Below are 18,218 nucleotides of genomic sequence, written 5' to 3' on the forward strand. Positions count from 1 at the left end.
CTTCTCGAATGCCCATAGCCTCTGAGAATAGAGTCCTAACCTAAGGTCAGGACAGTTTTTGCTCTAGAAGAGCTCACAGCCTCGGTGGAGGGATAAAGCTAGCCAACAATCAAACACATATAATACAACCCAGAAATGTGCTACTGGGTCAAGTTTTGTTGTATAAACAAATTATAAGACCTGGTGGCTTCCAAAAATCCACTAGTCAGTTTGGGATTGTGCAGATGGCAGGGATAGTTCTTTGGTTCTGTTCTTTGGTCCAGAAGGTGACTTTGCTACCAGCTTCATCATCCCACTGAAAGCTATGATGTTGAGCAAATGAATCCTGCAACTGGGAGGTGGGCATCGGATGCCTAAACCCCGAATCTCACCTTGAGACCAGTAGGAGTAAGAATTGCTCCCTCCTTGTTCTGGACCTGCATGCCACCGTGGTGCGTGTGTCCTTGTGACCCCCACCTCTACCACAGTTGAGGTAGTCACTGAGCCTAGTGGCTGGATTACAGGTTTAAGCACCTGGGATTCCTATTCAAGCAAATGAAGCATTCCCAGTACCCCAGTACCAACCAATAAGGTACACTCACGCTGAAATAAATCCTACCCACCACCAAAGGTTTATATAGCCCTTAATACCCTTGAATAAAGAGAGCTGTGACTCTGGAAACCATCTTGGAGAAGGCTTATTTCTCCCTGACACGCCAGCCAACGGAGTTCCTGTGTACCAAGAACCCCCATACCCTCCCCACCCCCCAGTAATTTTTTTATTCCCTTCATTCTGGCCTGGTTCACAACAGTGCATGAGTGCCCCCAAAGGCAGAACCAGAACCAGCTGGTTTGAATATGGTTCGAATGTATCCTATAAGAGTACAACTCTTGGAAGGGATTGAGGTGTCTTTTTGTTTGTTTGTTTGCTTGTCTTTTTGAATCTCCTATTATTAATTGTCTAGAGAGGTTATAGGCCACAGTCTGACCCCACCTGGATGTGACCTTTTCCATCCACGCCTGCTGCTACCATTATGACCAAATCCACTACATGAAGACTTTATCGGAGCACAGCCACTAGCACCATGCCCTTGAATTGCCAGAGTTGTGAATCAACCAAACATTTATTTGTACACACTTGCCAGATTTGGAAGATTTGTTTATTATGTTTATGTGAATGCGTGTGCGCCTCTTGAGTTTATATGCACCATGTGTGCACAGGAAGGCATGGGTTTCCCTGGAACTGCAGTTGTAGGCTGTTGTGAACTACCGTGTAGGTTCTGGGAACAAAACCAAATCCTTGGCGAGAGCAACGAATCCTCATAACTTCTGGTCCATTGCTTTAGCCCAGTAGCCTCAGGTGTTTCATAGTGATGTATAGACAGATACGGGTGGCCTAACTAACATGTCATGCAGGGAACCTATCAGCTAAGGTCCTATCCACCAGGTCAGCCAGGATTCTTCATATAGCTCTTTCTTGCATTTCCGAGTTGCTATGATGTGTCCTGTGATGTCTCCCCTTGATGCACACACTGCACCCAGACATTAGCCTGTCCGTGTGCTGTTTCGCCATCTCAGGAGAATATGCTCTGTGGCATTAGCTTTCCGTTTTGTTCTCACTGTAGTTCCAGTGCTAGCCCTTGCTAGTCCTCAGCAGGAACTTGTTGATGAGCTGAAGTCATGGGTGAATATATCAATGAATGAAAACTCCATGGCTGAATGTTTTCTCGTGTGTGTTCTGAGATAGAGGAGTGGGAGTGGCTCTGGGATACTATGAGAGGACCAGTAGGGAGAGGTCCTGCAGAGCATTTTGACTAATACTAACCAATTTTGACTTTGGTCTTTGTATGAGTCAGGGTTCTCCAGATGAAAAGAACCAGTAGGTTGTGTGTGTGTATAGTACAATATATAGATTTATTATAAGGAAATGGGCCAAGCGATTATGAGGGCCAAGAGACCTCAAGATCTGCAGCTCAGAGGTAACATGGGAGGACCAGTGTAGAACAGCAGTTTGAGTGTAAGGCGTAAGAACTGGGAAAGCTGATGCTTGCAAATATCACTGCAGAACCTAGAGGTCTAATCCTCAAAAGTGTGTTTTAGCCCTAGTCTGAGCATCAGCAAAAAAAACCCAACATCTCAGCTCACACCAGATGGCAGGCTCTAACCAATTCAGATCTCTGATTGATGGAAGAGGGCTATTTTAGTCAGGGTTTTACCTCTGCGAAGAGACACCATGACTAAGACAACTCTTAAAAGGATAATAACTGATTGGGGTTGTCTTAGAGGTTCAGTTCATTATCATCAAGGTGGAAGCTTGGCAGTATCCAGGAAGGTATAACACTAGAGGAACTGAGAGTTCTACATCTTTATCTGAAAGCTGCTAAGAGAAGACTGGCTCTCACATCATAAGGAGGAGGGTCTCATTGCCCATCCCCACATTGGCACACTTCCTCCAAAGCCATACCCACTCCAACAAGGCCACATATCTTAATAGTGACAGTCCCTAGGCCAAGCATATACAAACCACCCAAGGGTTGTTCAAAGACATGAGTCTATGTGGGGGGGGCGGTCATACCTAGCCATAGTATATTAAAAAATACATTTAGTCCAACTTCCAAAGTCCCCATAGTCTATAGCAGTCTCAACAATGTTAAAAGTCCAAAGTTCAAAGTCTCTTCTGGGATTCATCTAATCACTTAACTGTAACCCCCAAAGCAAGACAGGAAATAAGCTGGGCAAACTCCAAACTCTGCATCTCCATGTCTGATGTGAAAATGGCCTTCAGATCTCCAACTTCTTTTTCATGTTTGTTGACTGCAACAAACTTCTTTCTCCTGGGTTAGTTCCAGCTCCTGTTAGTAGCTTTCCTCACCAGATAGCCCATGACTCTGGCATCTCTAACATCTTGAGGTCTCCAAGTCAACTTCAATTTCACAACTTCCTGTTCCAATGTCCAGATCCTTGTATGATCTTCTGGGCTCCTCCAGAGGGCTTCAATCTCTTCTCCAGCTCTGCCCTCTGTAGCACTCAAAACTCAGGTTGATCCATTCCAGTGTCACTGCTGTTCTTAGTGGTCATCCCATGGTACTGGCATCTCTAATATTTTGGAGTCTTTTGCTGCAGCTAGGCTTCACCAATAGCCTCTCATAGACTTTCTTCATGGTCCAAACCTCAAGTTCTTTGCAGAACCGGGCCATCAACCACAACTGAGGCTGTGTCTTTATCAATGGCCTTCCCTGGCCTCTCACAGTGCCAAACCTTAGCTGCTCTCCATGACTATACATTATATATTTTTCCTTTCTCAGCTTGCTATACTTGTTCAAAACACTCTTCATGAGACCTAATCAGAGAACAAAGTCTCCACTGAGCTTTTTTAAGACTTCCTTTGTCAATGCAATTAAAATAATCTCTTTACCTTAGCCTCAGGTAGACTTTTTAGACAAAGGCAAAAAGCAGCCATATTCTTTGCCAAAATATCACAAGAATAGTTTCTCAGCCCCATATTAAAATTCTTCTCCTCTGAAACCTCTAGAGCCAGGCTTCCACACTTTCCTTCCCTTTCCTCCCTCCCCTCCCCTCCCCTCTCCTTCCCTTTCCTTTCCTTCCCTTCCCTATCCTACCCTATCTTACCTTACCATAGTTGAAAAATATTTCCACCAAACTAGCCTGTAGGCAAGTTTCCAACTTGATCAATGTGGGAGGGCCCAGCCCAATGTTAGCAGTGCCATCCCTCGGCAAAGTGGTCCTGGGTTGTATAAGAAATCAGGGTGAGGGAATCATGGGAAGCAAGCCAGTGAGTTCTGCTTTAACTCCCACCTTGATTTCTTGTTCTGACTTCCTGTCATTGATAGATTGTCACTAGAAGCCAACAGAAACCCTTTCCTTCGAAAATTCCTTTTCATAATGGTGTTCATCACAGCAAAAGAAACCTAAATAGGACACAAGGATACCACCCCACACCCCGCTCAAGATTCCTGTTTTACAAAGTTCTTACCACATGTAAACATTTCAATTCTGCTCTCTATTTGTGTGTGCTTTAGGGTATGTCCATCATTGAGCACAGCAGTCTTGACTCTCAGAATTACTGTCCTGGGTTACGAGTAGTACATGTTTATCTTGGCCAGAACAGTTGCATGGTGTCCTTGTATTTTTAAGTCAGCATAACATTTTTAAAACATTTAATGAGTCTCAGTTTGTTTAGTATGGCTGAAAAGGGGCCCAATGGAGACAATGCTTAATTAACTTACACTCTTACAATTAAGTATTAACCATGGAGGAAACAGCCATGTTCCATATGCAGGACTTGACATGGATCATTAAAGAATCTTCCTAATCCTCTGTTTTGGATTGTAGAGGCCATAACACACTTTAAATTAGAATTTTTATACTTTAAAGAATGTTATTATTTTGCTAATCCAAGATTTTTCTCTCACTTCCCTGGTCCCACTTAATGAGTAGGCCAACAATGTCAGGAATGCAGGAGTGTCTTGTTTAACATGAAAGACCCTAGGGCTCATCCCAGCTCTTAAGTTCCCCTCACCAAAGAAAAACAAATGAACAAAAATATTAAATAAAAAAATTATATTTTATTTAGTTTCTTTTTTATATATATATTTTTTTATTAACTTGAGTATTTCTTATATACATTTCAAGTGTTATTCCCTTTCCCGGTATCCGGGCAAACATCCCCCTCCCCCCTCCCCTTCCTTATGGGTGTTCCCCTCCCAACCCTCCCCCCATTGCCGCCCTCCCCCCACCAGTCTAGTTCACTGGGGGTTCAGTCTTAGCAGGACCCAGGGCTTCCCCTTCTACTGGTGCTCTTACTAGGATATGCATTGCTACCTATGAGGTCAGAGTCCAGGGTCAGTCCATGTATAGTCTTTGGGTAGGGGCTTAGTCCCTGGAAGCTTTGGTTGCTTGGCATTGTTGTACATATGGAGTCTCGAGCCCCTTCAAGCTCTTCCAGTTCTTTCTCTGATTCCTTCAACGGGGGTCCTATTCTCAGTTCAGTGGTTTGCTGCTGGCATTAGCCTCTGTATTTGCTGTATTCTGGCTGTGTCTCTCAGGAGCGATCTACATCCGGCTCCTGTCGGTCTGCACTTCTTTGCTTCATCCATCTTGTCTAATTGGGTGGCTATATATGTATGGGCCACATGTGGGGCAGACTCTGAATGGGTGTTCCTTCAGTCTCTGTTTTAATCTTGGCCTCTCTCTTCCCTGCCAAGGGTATTCTTGTTCCCCTTTTAAAGAAGGAGTGAAGCATTCACATTTTGATCATCCGTCTTGAGTTTCATTTGCTCTAGGCATCTAGGGTAATTCAAGCATTTGGGCTAATAGCCACTTATCAATGAGTGCATACCATGTATGTCTTTCTGTGATTGGGTTAGCTCACTCAGGATGATGTTTTCCAGTTCCAACCATTTGCCTACGAATTTCATAAAGTCGTTGTTTTTGATAGCTGAGTAATATTCCATTGTGTAGATGTACCACATTTTCTGTATCCATTCCTCTGTTGAAGGGCATCTGGGTTCTTTCCAGCTTCTGGCTATTATAAATAAGGCTGCAATGAACATAGTGGAGCACGTGTCTTTTTTATATGTTGGGGCATCTTTTGGGTATATGCCCAAGAGAGGTATAGCTGGATCCTCAGGCAGTTCAATGTCCAATTTTCTGAGGATTCTCCAGACTGATTTCCAGAATGGTTGTACCAGTTTGCAATCCCACCAACAATGGAGGAGTGTTCCTCTTCCTCCACATCCTCGCCAGCATCTGTTGTCCCCTGAGTTTTTGATCTTAGCCATTCTCACTGGTGTGAGGTGAAATCTCAGGGTTGTTTTGATTTGCATTTCCCTTATGACTAAAGATGTTGAACATTTCTTTAGGTGTTTCTCAGCCATTCGGCATTCCTCAGCTGTGAATTCTTTGTTTAGCTCTGAACCCCATTTTTAATAGGGTTATTTGTTTCCCTGCGGTCTAACTTCTTGAGTTCTTTGTATATTTTGGATATAAGGCCTCTATCTGTTGTAGGATTGGTAAAGATCTTTTCCCAATCTGTTGGTTGCCGTTTTGTCCTAACCACAGTGTCCTTTGCCTTACAGAAGCTTTGTAGTTTTATGAGATCCCATTTGTCGATTCTTGATCTTAGAGCGTAAGCCATTGGTGTTTTGTTTAGGAAATTTTTTCCAGTGCCCATGTGTTCCAGATGCTTCCCTAGTTTTTCTTCTATTAGTTTGAGTGTGTCTGGTTTGATGTGGAGGTCCTTGATCCACTTGGACTTAAGCTTTGTACAGGGTGATAAGCATGGATCGATCTGCATTCTTCTACATGTTGACCTCCAGTTGAACCAGCACCATTTGCTGAAAATGCTATCTTTTTTCCATTGGATGGTTTTGGCTCCTTTGTCAAAAATCAAGTGACCATAGGTGTGTGGGTTCATTTCTGGGTCTTCAATTCTATTCCATTGGTCTATCTGTCTGTCTCTGTACCAATACCATGCAGTTTTTATCACTATTGCTCTGTAATACTGCTTGAGTTCAGGGATAGTGATTCCTCCTGAAGTCCTTTTATTGTTGAGGATAGCTTTAGCTATCCTGGGTTTTTTGTTATTCCAGATGAATTTGCAAATTGTTCTGTCTAACTCTTTGAAGAATTGGATTGGTATTTTGATGGGGATTGCATTGAATCTGTAGATTGCTTTTGGTAAAATGGCCATTTTTACTATATTAATCCTGCCAATCCATGAGCATGGGAGATCTTTCCATCTTCTGAGGTCTTCTTCAATTTCCTTCTTCAGTGTCTTGTAGTTCTTATTGTACAGATCTTTTACTTGCTTGGTTAAAGTCACACCGAGGTACTTTATATTATTTGGGTCTATTATGAAGGGTGTCGTTTCCCTAATTTCTTTCTCGGCTTGTTTCTCTTTTGTGTAGAGGGAGGCTACTGATTTATTTGAGTTAATTTTATACCCAGCCACTTTGCTGAAGTTGTTTATCAGCTTTAGTAGTTCTCTGGTGGAACTTTTGGGATCACTTAAATATACTATCATGTCATCTGCAAATAGTGATATTTTGACTTTTTCTTTTCCGATCTGTATCCCCTTGACCTCCTTTTGTTGTCTGATTGCTCTGGCTAGAACTTCAAGAACTATATTGAATAAGTAGGGAGAGAGTGGGCAGCCTTGTCTAGTCCCTGATTTTAGTGGGATTGCTTCGAGTTTCTCTCCATTTAGTTTAATGTTAGCAACTGGTTTGCTGTATATGGCTTTTACTATGTTCAGGTATGGGCCTTGAATTCCTATTCTCTCCAGGACTTTTATCATGAAGGGGTGTTGAATTTTGTCAAATGCTTTCTCAGCGTCTAATGAAATGATTTTATTTAGTTTCTAATAGTGAGTTAATACCTACAAATTGTACCTTTTAAAAGAACTGGTCCTTAAAACTTTTTTTTTAATTAGACGAAGAAAAGGACATTTTTCCTCTAAGTCTTTTTTTAAAGGAAAGGTTAAACAAATTTCTTTAATGTCGATGCATAGAACTTGACATTTTCTCTAACAGAAGACAGAGAACATACACAGAGATATGCGTGCGTGTGTGTGTGTGTGTGTGTGTGTGTGTGTGTGTGTGTGTGTGTAAATTCATGACTTTGGGGTTTGTTTTATCACTGGCCTATCTAGTCTCACCTGGGCCATTTGTGTGACTATTGTTTTGGACTATCCATTCAAGCATAGTGGGGTCACCAGTGGGTACACACCTACAGGCAGTGGTTCTCTCCTCTCTCAGAATTTACCAGTAGCACATAGTTCAGCAGTAAGAGGTAGGACCGTCAGAGCTTCTTCCCCATTCATGCCAGATTCTCAGCAGGTCCATTCTTCTTCTTTATTTTTTTAAATATTTATTTATTTATTTATTTATTTATTTATTTATTTATTTATATGTAAGTACACTGTAGCTGTCTTCAGACACACCAGAAGAGGGCATCGGATCCCATTGCAGATGGGTGTGAGCCACCATGTGGTTGCTGGGATTTGAACTCAGGACCTCTGGAAGAGCAGTCAGTGCTCTTAACCCCAGAGCTATCTCTCCAGCCCAGCAGGTCCATTCTTGGTGTAGGCAGCTGTACTGCTATGAATCTGTCATTTCAGTCTCTGTATTTTGCATAGTTGTTGGCATTTTGCAGCCCATCCCCCTATTTTCTAGCTCTTATATTCTTTGTACCCCATCTTTGGCAATGTTCCCTGAGCTTTAGAAGGGACAGTATAAATGTCTTGATGAGGACTAACGACTCACCTGTCACTTATTCTCAGAAACTTGTGCAGCAACGTGTCCCTGTACTCAGCAGCATTCAGTGTTAAGGGATGCTTAAACTGATTAGGCTGCGTGTAACATTTGTCTATGGCTGTTAATATCAATATATAGAAGGAAATACTATGTCAATTTAGCTAACCATATTCCCCTCTAGATCTATAACCTCATGTATCATGCGTTTATAGTACCAGGCATGGATTCCCTTCTGTGGAGTGGGCCTCAATCCAATCAGAGTAGTTGCTGATGCTATAATAGCAGTGCCACTGTTGTACAGTGAGCGCATCTTGCCTGGAAGGTTGGGCTTGTGGTTCATATTCTCAGCTGAGTAAGACCTTTGATATTTTTATCCCAAACTGTTGTCTGTTTAATGCCACCTGGGACTGTGGTGCAAAGGAAGTGTTGTGCCCAGATCATGAAAACCCCAAAGACACTACCAGGAATCACAACTCCCATGTAAGCACACGAGAGACTTTATTCAAGCTTGAGTCTGGGCCACAAACCTTCCCGAGGTAACAGGATAGCATAGCAGCCCTGAGGTCTATGGGAAGGGGCTTTATAAAGGAAAAACCTGCAAGCAGGGGTTTCCAAGCCTTGGCATTGCATGAGAAGGTAAAGGAATGTTGGCCTTTAAGCTAATTGGTTTAGAGTACCTGGTTAAACCACAAGGAGGGAGCCTATATCAAAATGGAGCACCTTGACCTGGGAAAGACTTATGTTTTCTTAGCCAACTCTGTTGTTATCAGCCAGCTGCAGCTGCTATGTCTACTTTGCAACTGCCAGGGATATTTTTGTGATTTTTCTCAGACCTCAAGGGTAGGGACCATGCCTGTCTAACAGCAAGTTTACTTAGAATGAAGTCTTAAGAACAAAATGGAGTTTATTCTGCTACCTCAGTCCCTTCAGAAGCTTCCAGCTCAGTTCCAGCTTGATTTCTATACATTGTGCAAATAAGGTGCACGTTGTCGTCCGCCACAAGGTCTTGTCATCTAGTCCTGGGGAAACCAAGCTTGTTCTAGGAAAGGACATAGGGACTCCCTCTAGTGGTAAATTTAGTAATCAACTTATTTGGTCCTGCATACCAGCCAAGGAGATAAACTGATACTCCATACTTCTTCGTGATGCGTTTTAAATACAAATGACCTGAATTTGATTTCTTCCCTGGTCAGTGGATGGGGGAACGAGCTTCAGTAATTCAGCACAGGGGCTTTGATAAGCTTCATTTCCATCACAGGAATTAAGGTTTGGTGTCAGCTTGCTCATACACATTTGCATGACTCCGAACCTCCTGGAAAAAACATTAAAATGCACCTTTCCAAGCCCCAGTACTTATGGTTAGATATATCTGTGGTAAGGCCAAGACCGCATTTACAGTGCTTCTTAGGGTGACCCTGGTCCTTCCGGTACAGGGAACACAGTTTGGTTTTGAGGGTGTGTAGGCTTAGATTTCTCAATACCTACTTTTTAATAAGGGTCTGCAAATGCTTTGACTCCCTTCTAGTGCACTGTCCAAAGGTGGACCTGTTTAGAAGTAGTTCTTTGGGGGCAATTCCAATCTCCTTTGTCAGGATACCAGCAGTCCAGTTCAGTAGTGTCAGGAGAGCAAACATGAATCAGCAGTGGTGGGTGGCACGACCCAGCAGAAACAGCCAGCGTCTGCTGAATCATGAGCCGTCAGGAGCAACTAGAACTGGCTGGGATGCCAGGAGAAGTTCTCTGCTGTGCCTCTCTCAACAAAGTGAAGATCAGCAAAGACTCGGGATCAATGAAACGATGCCCGGCTACCTATGCAAGCAGATGCCTTCGCTTTCCATTGAGTTCTCTCTATACTCTCTCCAATATCATCTGTCCTCCCATGGTCTTGCCTCAGCAAAACACCACATCTTCAGTTCTCTGCACCCAAATCCCGTGGGAGGGAGAGCTAAACCTTCAGAGAGGCAGACAAGCCTGGGAAACCAGAAGAGACTGCTCTCTGTACACACATCTCGGACGCCAGAGGAAAACACCAAAGGCCATCTGGAACCCTGGTGCACTGAAGCTCCCGGAAGGGGCGGCGCATGTCTTCCTGGTTGCTGCCGCTGCAGAGAGCCCGTGGGCAGCACCCCGAGAGCAAACTTGAGCCTCGGGACCACAGGTAAGACCAACTTGTCTGCTGCAAGAAAGCTGCCTAGTGAAATCGGGACACACAGAGGCAGAACTCCTCTAGGACCGGGCACGTCCTGTGTTTACCGGAAGTCCCACACCCACGGATTCCGGCCCGCAGCAGCTCTCTGCTCCCAGACCCCGTGGGAAAGAGACCTCACCGCCTGGTCAGGTGGGCACTCCTGAGGCTGCAGAGCAGAAGAGACCACCAACACTGCCCACCACTGCCCACATCCCTGGCCCAAGAAGAAACTGTATAAGGCCTCTGGGCTCCCGTGGGGGAGGGCCCAGGAGCGGCAGGACCTCTGCCTGAGACACCGCCGGAACCTGAAGGAAACAGACTGGATAAACAGTTCTCTGCACCCAAATCCCGTGGGAGGGAGAGCTAAACCTTCAGAGAGGCAGACAAGCCTGGGAAACCAGAAGAGACTGCTCTCTGCACACACATCTCGGACGCCAGAGGAAAACACCAAAGGCCATCTGGAACCCTGGTGCACTGAAGCTCCCGGAAGGGGCGGTGCATATCTTCCTGGTTGCTGCCGCTGCAGAGAGCCCATGGGCAGCACCCCACGAGCGAACTTGAGCCTCGGGACCACAGGTAAGACCAACTTGTTTGCTGCAAGAAAGCTGCCTGGTGAACTCAAGACACAGGCCCACAGGAACAGCTGAAGACCTGTAGAGAGGAAAAACTAAACGCCCGAAAGCAGAACACTCTGTCCCCATAACTGACTGAAAGAGAGGAAAACAGGTCTACAGCACTCTTGACACACAGGCTTATAGGACAGTCTAGCCACTGTCAGAAATAGCAGAACAAAGTAACACTAGAGATAATCTGATGGCGAGAGGCAAGCGCAGGAACCCAAGAAACAAAAACCAAGACTACATGGCATCATCGGAACCCAATTCTCCCACCAAAACAAACATGGAATATCCAAACACACCAGAAAAGCAAGATCTAGTTTCAAAATCATATTTGATCATGATGCTGGAGGACTTCAAGAAAGACATGAAGAACTCCCTTAGGGAAACACAGGAAAACATTAATAAACAAATAGAAGCCTACAGAGAGGAATCGCAAAAATCCCTGAAAGAATCGCAAAAATCCCTGAAAGAATTCCAGGAAAACACAATCAAACAGTTGAAGGAATTAAAAATGGAAATAGAAGCAATCAAGAAAGAACACATGGAAACAACCCTGGATATAGAAAACCAAAAGAAGAGACAAGGAGCTGTAGATACAAGCTTCACCAACAGAATACAAGAGATGGAAGAGAGAATCTCAGGAGCAGAAGATTCCATAGAAATCATTGACTCAACTGTCAAAGATAATGTAAAGCGGAAAAAGCTACTGGTCCAAAACATACAGGAAATCCAGGACGCAATGAGAAGATCAAACCTAAGGATAATAGGTATAGAAGAGAGTGAAGACTCCCAGCTCAAAGGACCAGTAAATATCTTCAACAAAATCATAGAAGAAAACTTCCCTAACCTAAAAAAAGAGATACCCATAGGCATACAAGAAGCCTACAGAACTCCAAATAGATTGGACCAGAAAAGAAACACCTCCCGTCACATAATTGTCAAAACACCAAACGCACAAAGTAAAGAAAGAATATTAAAAGCAGTAAGGGAAAAAGGTCAAGTAACATATGAAGGCAGACCTATCAGAATCACACCAGACTTTTCTCCAGAAACTATGAAGGCCAGAAGATCCTGGACTGATGTCATACAGACCCTAAGAGAATACAAATGCCAGCCCAGGTTACTGTATCCTGCAAAACTCTCAATTAACATTGATAGAGAAACCAAGATATTCCATGACAAAGCCAAATTTACACAATATCTTTCTACAAATCCAGCACTACAAAGGATAATAAATGGTAAAGCCCAACATAAGGAGGCAAGCTATACCCTAGAAGAAGCAAGAAACTAATCGTCTTGGCAACAAAACAAAGAGAATGAAAGCACACAAACATAACCTCACATCCAAATATGAATATAACGGGAAGCAATAATCACTATTCCTTAATATCTCTCAACATCAATGGCCTCAACTCCCCAATAAAAAGACAAGGACTAACAGAATGGATATGTAAAGAGGACCCAGCATTCTGCTGCCTACAGGAAACACACCTCAGAGACAAAGACAGACACTACCTCAGAGTGAAAGGCTGGAAAACAATTTTCCAAGCAAATGGTCAGAAGAAGCAAGCTGGAGTAGCCATTCTAATATCAAATAAAATCAATTTTCAACTAAAAGTCATCAAAAAAGATAAGGAAGGACACTTCATATTCATCAAAGGAAAAATCCACCAAGATGCACTCTCAATCCTAAATATCTATGCCCCAAATACAAGGGCACCTACATATGTAAAAGAAACCTTATTAAAGCTCAAAACACACATTGCACCTCACACAATAATAGTGGGAGATTTCAACACCCCACTCTCATCAATGGACAGATCATGGAAAGAGAAATTAAACAGAGATGTAGACAGACTAAGAGAAGTCATGAGCCAAATGGACTTAACGGATATTTACAGAACATTCTATCCTAAAGCAAAAGGATATACCTTCTTCTCAGCTCCTCATGGAACTTTCTCCAAAATTGACCATATAATTGGTCAAAAAACGGGCCTCAACAGGTACAGAAAGATAGAAATAATCCCATGCGTGCTATCGGACCACCACGGCCTAAAACTGGTCTTCAGTAACAATAAGGGAAGAACGCCCACATATACGTGGAAGTTGAACAATGCTATACTCAACGATAACCTGGTCAAGGAAGAAATAAAGAAAGAAATTAAAGATTTCTTAGAATTTAATGAAAATGAAGGTACAACATACCCAAACTTATTGGACACAATTAAAGCTGTGCTAAGAGGAAAACTCATAGCTCTGAGTCCCTGCAGAAAGAAACAGGAGAGAGCTTATGTCAGCAGCTTGACAGCGCACCTAAAAGCTCTAGAACAAAAAGAAGCAAATACACCCAGGAGGAGTAGAAGGCAGGAAATAATCAAACTCAGAGCTGAAATCAACCAAGTAGAAACAAAAAGGACCATAGAAAGAATCAACAGAAACAAAAGTTGGTTCTTTGAGAAAATCAACAAGATAGATAAACCCTTAGCCAGACTAACGAGAGGACACAGAGAGTGCGTCCAAATTAACAAAATCAGAAATGAAAAGGGAGACATAACTACAGATTCAGAGGAAATTCAAATAATCATCAGATCTTACTATAAAAACCTATATTCAACAAAACTTGAAAATCTTCAGGAAATGGACAATTTCCTAGACAGATACCAGGTACCGAAGTTAAATCAGGAACAGATAAACCAGTTAAACAACCCCATAACTCCTACGGAAATAGAAGCAGTCATTAAAGGTCTCCCAACCAAAAAGAGCCCAGGTCCAGACGGGTTTAGTGCAGAATTCTATCAGACCTTCATAGAAGACCTCATACCAATATTATCCAAACTATTCCCCAAAATTGAAACAGATGGATCACTACCGCATACCTTCTACGAAGCCACAATTACTCTTATACCTAATCCACACAAAGACACAACAAAGAAAGAGAACTTCAGACCAATTTCCCTTATGAATATCGACGCAAAAATACTCAACAAAATTCTGGCAAACTGAATCCAAGAGCACATTAAAACAATCATCCACCATGACCAAGTAGGCTTCATCCCAGGCATGCAGGGATTTTTTTTTTTTTTATTAACTTGAGTATTTCTTATATACATTTCGAGTGTTATTCCCTTTCCCGGTTTCCGGGCAAACATCCCCCTCCCCCCTCCCCTTCCTTATGGGTGTTCCCCTCCCAACCCTCCCCCCATTGCCGCCCTCCCCCCATAGACTAGTTCACTGGGGGTTCAGTCTTAGCAGGACCCAGGGCTTCCCCTTCCACTGGTGCTCTTACTAGGATATTCATTGCTACCTATGGGGTCAGAGTCCAGGGTCAGTCCATGTATAGTCTTTAGGTAGTGGCTTAGTCCCTGGAAGCTCTGGTTGCTTGGCATTGTTGTACTTTTGGGGTCTCGAGCCCCTTCAAGCTCTTCCAGTTCTTTCTCTGATTCCTTCAATAGGGGACCTATTCTCAGTTCAGTGGTTTGCTGCTGGCATTAGCCTCTCTATTTGCTGTATTCTGGCTGTGTCTCTCAGGAGAGATCTACATCCGGCTCCTGTCGGTCTGCACTTCTTTGCTTCATCCATCTTGTCTAATTGGGTGGCTGTATATGTATGGGCCACATGTGGGGCAGGCTCTGAATGGGTGTTCCTTCAGTCTCTGTTTTAATCTTTGCCTCTCCCTTCCCTGCCAAGGGTATTCTTTTTCCTCATTTAAAGGAGTGAAGCATTCACCTTTTGATCATCCGTCTTGAGTTTCGTTTGTTCTAGGGATCTAGGGTAATTCAAGCATTTGGGCTAATAGCCACTTATCAATGAGTGCATACCATGTATGTCTTCCTGTGATTGGGTTAGCTCACTCAGGATGATATTTTCCAGTTCCAACCATTTGCCTACGAATTTCATAAAGTCGTTGTTTTTGATAGCTGAGTAATATTCCATTGTGTAGATGTACCACATTTTCTGTATCCATTCCTCTGTTGAAGGGCATCTGGGTTCTTTCCAGCTTCTGGCTATTATAAATAAGGCTGCAATGAACATAGTGGAGCACGTGTCTCTTTTATATGTTGAGGCATCTTTTGGATATATGCCCAAGAGAGGTATAGCTGGATCCTCAGGCAGTTCAATGTCCAATTTTCTGAGGAACCTCCAGACTGATTTCCAGAATGATTTTACCAGTCTGCAATCCCACCAACAATGGAGGAGTGTTCCTCTTTCTCCACATCCTCGCCAGCGTCTGTTGTCCCCTGAGTTTTTGATCTTAGCCATTCTCACTGGTGTGAGGTGAAATCTCAGGGTTGTTTTGATTTGCATTTCCCTTATGACTAAAGATGTTGAACATTTCTTTAGGTGTTTCTCAGCCATTCGGCATTCCTCAGCTGTGAATTCTTTGTTTAGCTCTGAACCCCATTTTTTAATAGGGTTATTTGTTTCCCTGCGGTCTAACTTCTTGAGTTCTTTGTATATTTTGGATATCAGGCCTCTATCTGTTGTAGGATTGGTAAAGATCTTTTCCCAATCTGTTGGTTGCCAATTTGTCCTAACCACAGTGTCCTTTGCCTTACCGAAGCTTTGCAGTTTTATGAGATCCCATTTGTCGATTCTTGATCTTAGAGCATAAGCCATTGGTGTTTTGTTCAGGAAATTTTTTCCAGTGCCCATGTGTTCCAGATGCTTCCTTAGTTTTTCTTCTATTAGTTTGAGTGTGTCTGGTTTGATGTGGAGGTCCTTGATCCACTTGGACTTAAGCTTTGTACAGGGTGATAAGCATGGATCGATCTGCATTCTTCTACATGTTGACCTCCAGTTGAACCAGCACCATTTGCTGATAATGCTATCTTTTCTCCATTGGATGGTTTTGGCTCCTTTGTCAAAAATCAAGTGACCATAGGTGTGTGGGTTCATTTCTGGGTCTTCAATTCTATTCCATTGGTCTATCTGTCTGTCTCTGTACCAATACCATGCAGTTTTTATCACTATTGCTCTGTAATACTGCTTGAGTTCAGGGATAGTGATTCCCCCTGAAGTCCTTTTATAGTTGAGGATAGCTTTAGCTATCCTGGGTTTTTTGTTATTCCAGATGAATTTGCAAATTGTTCTGTCTAACTCTTTGAAGAATTGGATTGGTATTTTGATGGGGATTGCATTGAATCTGTAGATTGCTTTTGGTAAAATGGCCATTTTTACTATATTAATCCTGCCAGTCCATGAGCATGGGAGATCTTTCCATCTTCTGAGGTCTTCTTCAATTTCCTTCTTCAGTGTCTTGAAGTTCTTATTGTACAGATCTTTTACTTGCTTGGTTAAAGTCACAACGAGGTACTTTATATTATTTGGGTCTATTATGAAGGGTGTCGTTTCCCTAATTTCTTTCTTGGCTTGTTTCTCTTTTGTATAGAGGAAGGCAACTGATTTATTTGAGTTAATTTTATACCCAGCCACTTTGCTGAAGTTGTTTATCAGCTTTAGTAGTTCTCTCGTGGAACTTTTGGGATCACTTAAATATACTATCATGTCATCTGCAAATAGTGATATTTTGACCTCTTCTTTTCCGATCTGTATCCCTTTGATCTCCTTTTGTTGTCTGATTGCTCTGGCCAGAACTTCAAGAACTATATTGAATAAGTAGGGAGAGAGTGGGCAGCCTTGTCTAGTCCCTGATTTTAGTGGGATTGCTTCAAGTTTCTCTCCATTTAGTTTAATGTTAGCAACTGGTTTGCTGTATATGGCTTTTACTATGTTTAGGTATGGGCCTTGAATTCCTATTCTCTCCAGGACTTTTATCATGAAGGGGTGTTGAATTTTGTCAAATGCTTTCTCAGCATCTAATGAAATGATCATGTGGTTCTGTTCTTTCAGTTTGTTTATATAATGGATCACGTTGATGGTTTTCCGTATATTAAACCATCCCTGCATGCCTGGGATGAAGCCTACTTGATCATGGTGGATGATTGTTTTGATGTGCTCTTGAATTCGGTTTGCCAGAATTTTATTGAGTATTTTTGCGTCGATATTCATAAGGGAAATTGGTCTGAAGTTCTCTTTCTTTGTTGTGTCTTTGTGTGGTTTAGGTATAAGAGTAATTGTGGCTTCGTAGAAGGAATTTGGTAGGGCTCCATCTGTTTCAATTTTGTGGAATAGTTTGGATAATATTGGTATGAGGTCTTCTATGAAGGTGTGATAGAATTCTGCACTAAACCCGTCTGGACCTGGGCTCTTTTTGGTTGGGAGACCTTTAATGACTGCTTCTATTTCCGTAGGAGTTATGGGGTTGTTTAACTGGCTTATCTGTTCCTGATTTAACTTCGATACCTGGTATCTGTCTAGGAAATTGTCCATTTCCTGAAGATTTTCAAATTTTGTTGAATATAGGTTTTTATAGTAAGATCTGATGATTTTTTGAATTTCCTCTGAATCTGTAGTTATGTCTCCCTTTTCATTTCTGATTTTGTTAATTTGGACGCACTCTCTGTGTCCTCTCGTTAGTCTGGCTAAGGGTTTATCTATCTTGTTGATTTTCTCAAAGAACCAACTTTTGGTTCTGTTGATTCTTTCTATGGTCCTTTTTGTTTCTACTTGGTTGATTTCAGCTCTGAGTTTGATTATTTCCTGCCTTCTGCTCCTCCTGGGTGTATTTGCTTCTTTTTGTTCTAGAGCTTTTAGGTGTGCTGTCAAGCTGCTGACATATGCTCTTTCCTGTTTCTTTCTGCAGGCACTCAGCGCTATGAGTTTTCCTCTTAGCACAGCTTTCATTGTGTCCCATAAGTTTGAGTATATTGTATCTTCATTTTCATTAAATTCTAAAAAGTTTTTAATTTCTTTCTTTATTTCTTCCTTGACCAGGTTATCATTGAGTAGAGCATTGTTCAATTTCCACGTATATGTGGGCATTCTTCCCTTATTGTTATTGAAGACCAGTTTTAGGCCGTGGTGGTCCGATAGCACGCATGGGATTATTTCTATCTTTCTGTACCTGTTGAGGCCCGTTTTTTGACCAATTATATGGTCAATTTTGGAGAAAGTACCATGAGGAGCTGAGAAGAAGGTATATCCTTTTGCTTTAGGATAGAATGTTCTATAAATATCCGTTAAGTCCATTTGGCTCATGACTTCTCTTAGTCTGTCGACATCACTGTTTAATTTCTGTTTCCATGATCTGTCCAT

The 18,218-nt window shown here is 42.4% G+C and overlaps 1 protein-coding gene across 6 annotated transcripts in view; it reads left to right on the forward strand.

Moving 5' to 3' along the window:
- Nucleotides 1-18,218, forward strand: part of Rbm12b (RNA binding motif protein 12B) — a 112,673-nt gene that overhangs the window by 35,804 nt on the left and 58,651 nt on the right. The gene's annotated exons all lie outside the window — the stretch shown is intronic.

The sequence above is a fragment of the Rattus norvegicus genome, chromosome 5 (genome assembly GCF_036323735.1).
Source record: "Rattus norvegicus strain BN/NHsdMcwi chromosome 5, GRCr8, whole genome shotgun sequence".
NCBI classification, from domain to species: Eukaryota; Metazoa; Chordata; class Mammalia; order Rodentia; family Muridae; genus Rattus; species Rattus norvegicus.